A 3,964-nucleotide genomic window follows, 5' to 3' on the forward strand; every position below is an offset into this window, starting at 1 on the left:
TATGGTTTCTCACCGTTGAGGCGGCCGCGGAGCGCTCTACTCGCGTCCCTCCGCGCGCGCTCTGCCAATGGTTGGGCATGCGCACGATCACGTCGGGGGCCCCGTATGCATGCGGTTGCGCTGCGCACGTTGCCACGCGATGCAGTTACGTGCAGCACGCTGGAGTTACGTCCTACAAATTAGAACTGCCATCGGGGCCTGCCGATATTCCTAGCCGTCCGGCTTCCCCTTTAATTCCCCCGGCCATTATAACCTTAGTCTCTTCAACCTTTCGATCACGCCCCATAACACAACAAGCACACCCACGACGACACATAGAGAGGGGATGTCCGGCGGCGCTCCAATGGAGTTCAGCGAGCATAGAGTGGAGACCCACGCGAGGGAGCCGGATCTCTCGATGGTGTACACCATCGACCCGGCCGTGGTGGATGACTACATCAACAGCGTTGAGCAGTTGCTTGCTGGAGACAAGTACAAGGTGGTCGGCATCGACCTCCAGTACACTGTCGGCCGTCCCGGCATAGATCAGAAGGTTGCCATCGCCCAGTTGTGCGTGTGCCATCATGTCCCCATCTACCACTACTGCATGGCCACAGAGCCTTGCGACCGTTTCAACGGGTTTGTCAACAGCACCGACTACAAGTTCGTCACGGTGGATACCAAAGACGATGTAAAAGTGCTCAGTGTTACGGGCTTGGCCTGCAAGAACCTTGTTGAAATCCGTGACCACTACAGGGTCTGGGGCAGCACGAAGCAGGACTACCTGGTCGAACTCGCCTCGGCCATCATTGACCCCTACTACAAAAAGATGAAGAAGGATGCCCAGAGAACAAGTCTCGTATCCTGGCACAAGGCCTGGATGCGGAAACTGGATGAACCTCACCTTAGGTTCGCGGCCAAGAGCATGTACACATGCTACGAGATGCACAAGCGGATCGTTGACATGAGGAAGTGCCTCGTTACCCAAATCGACGAGCCCGGATCGAGCCACAAGAAGAGCAAGCATCACAAGAAGTAGATGATGATCAGATGATCGTTTATGCTAGTTAATCATGCATGTAATATATAGTTTACTTTATTGGTGTGTGTGGAAATGTCATGTGTGTAGTAGCCACCTACGGAATTATGCATGTAATAGTTTACTTTTGTGTGTGCAAATGCCATGGTTGTAGTAGCCACCTATGTAAGTGGATGTTTAATTTGGTTATGCAAGCATGTCCTTATAAGTGTGTGTGTGTGTGTGTGTGTGTGTGTGTGTGTGTGTGTGTGTGTGTGTGTGTGTGTTGTTCTGTATGCAATCCCATCGCACAACACACACGTCTTATTAGCAGCAACCGTCTGTGTTCTTATCGGTCTACAGACACATTTCTGATTACAGACCTGTTTGCTGCGTATCACACACATCTTGTTAAGTTGAACCATTTGTGTTCTCATGTCTCAACGCAAACAGTTCATTCGAGTGAACCGCATGTCGTATATCGCACACACCTTTGATCTGGCTGACCGTTTCTTTTGTGTTGCCTAATCACAAACGGTTCATCCGAGTGAATCGTATGATGTGTATTGCACACGCCTCCATCTGGCTGCCCGTTTCTTTTGTTCCTCCTCATCGCAAACAGTTCATTGAACTGAACCGTATGCCCTTCATCGCACATGCAACTAAAACATGAACCGTGTTTGATGCATCCGTCATTGCAAATGTTTTACACATTTCTGACGGTTTTCATACAGCACCTTTTGCGATTATGGCATCGCACACAGTTTCTCGAAGGGTCTCTAATTGTAGTGTCGCATTAGCAGCATCTTGAAGTAGTGTGTGTTGTTTTAACCTTCAACAAGGACCGGGCATAGTCACACTCGATTCAACTAAACCTGGAGAAGCAGACACCCACTAGCCACCTATGTGCGAAGCACGTCGGTAGAACCAGTATCATGAATGCGGTCATTTAATGTCGGTCTGGGCCGCTTCATCTAACAATATCGCTGAATCAAAGTATGACATGCTGGTAAGAAGTATGACTATTATCGCCCACAACTCTTTGTGTTCTACTCATGCATATAACATCTACGCATAAACCTGGCTCGGATGCCACTGTTGGGGAACGCGGTATTTCAAAAAAATTACCTACTATCATGCAAGATCTATCTACGAGATGCATAGCAACAAGAGGGGAGAGTGTGTCTATGTACCCTCGTAGACCGAAAGCGGAAGCGTTAAGCAACGCGGTTGATGTAGTCGAACGTCTTCGCGATCCAACTGATCAAGTACCGAACGTACGGCACCTCCGCGATCTGCACACGTTCAGCTCGGGGACGTCCCTCGAACTCTTGATCCAGCTGAGGCCGAGGGAGAGTTTCGTCAGCACGATGGCGCGGTGACGGTGATGATGAAGTTACCGGCGCAGGGCTTCGCCTAAGTACTGCAACGATATGACCGAGATGTGTTTCTGTGGAGGGGGGCACCACACACGGCTAAGAGAAACTTTGGTGTGTCTTTGGGGTGCCCCCCTCCCACGTATATAAAGGGGGGAGGGAGGAGGAGGCCGGCCAAGGGGAGGAGGCGCGCCATGGGGGGGTGGGGGCAATCCTACTCCAAGTAGGATTCGCCCCCCCCCCTTTCCTATTCCAACAAGGAGAATGGGGAAGGTGAGGGAGGAGAGAAGAAAAGGGGGCAGCCCCCTAGTCCAATTCAGTTTGGGCTAGGGGGCGCACGCCCTGCCTTGGCTTGCCTCCTCTATTCCACCAATAGGCCCATGAGGCCCAATAACCCCCCGGGGGGTTCCCGTAACCCCCCGGTACTCCGGAAAATACCCGATACTCCTCGGAATTGTTCCGGTGTCCGAATATAGTCTTCCAATATATCAATATTTATGTCTTGACCATTTCGAGACTCCTCGTCATGTCCGTGATCTCATCCGGGACTCCGAACTACCTTCGGTACATCAAAACACACAAACTGATAATACCGATTGTCATCGAACGTTAAGCATGCGGACCCTATGGGTTCGAGAACTACGTAGACATGACCGGGACTCATCTCCGGTTAATAACCAATAGCAGAACTTGGATGCTCATATTGGCTCCTACATATTCTACGAAGATCTTTATCGGTCAAACCGCATAACAATATACGTTGTTCCCTTTGTCATCGGTATGTTAGTTGCCCGAGATTTGATCGTCGGTATCATCATACCTAGTTCAATCTCGTTACCGTCAAGTCTCTTTACTCGTTCTGTAATGCATCATCTCACAACTAATTCTTTAGTCACATTGCTTGCAAGGCTCATAGTGATGTGCATTACCGAGAGGGCCCAGAGATACCTCTTCGATACACAGAGTGACAAATCCTAATCTCGATCTATGCCAACTCAACAAACACCATTGGAGACACCTGTAGAGCATCTTTATAATCACCCAGTTACGTTGTGACGTTTGATAGCACACAAGGTGTTCCTCCGGTATTCATGAGTTGCATAATCTCATAGTCATAGGAACATGTATAAGTCATGAAGAAAGCAATAGCAATAAACTAAACGATCATAGTGCTAAGCTAACGGATGGGTCTAGTCCATCACATCATTCTCTAATTATGTGATCCCATTCATCAAATGACAACACATGTCTATGGCTAGGAAACTTAACCATCTTTGATTAACGAGCTAGTCTAGTAGAGGTATACTAGGGACACTTTGTCTACATATTCACACAAGTACTAAGTTTTCGGTTAATACAATTCTAGCATGAATAATACACATTTATCATGATATAAGGAAATATAAATAACAACTTTATTATTGCCTCTAGGGCATATTTCCTTCAAGGCCTTGTTTTTAAGCATTGCAATACCGTTTTTGTGCCCGTTTACTATTTGCTACCTTGCTGTTTTTATTTATTCAGATTATAAAAATATATTTCTACCATCAATGTTACACTTTTATCACCATCTCTTCGCCAAACTAGTGCA

This window comes from Triticum dicoccoides, chromosome 1A (genome assembly GCF_002162155.2).
Source record: "Triticum dicoccoides isolate Atlit2015 ecotype Zavitan chromosome 1A, WEW_v2.0, whole genome shotgun sequence".
In the NCBI taxonomy this organism is placed as follows: Eukaryota; Viridiplantae; Streptophyta; class Magnoliopsida; order Poales; family Poaceae; genus Triticum; species Triticum dicoccoides.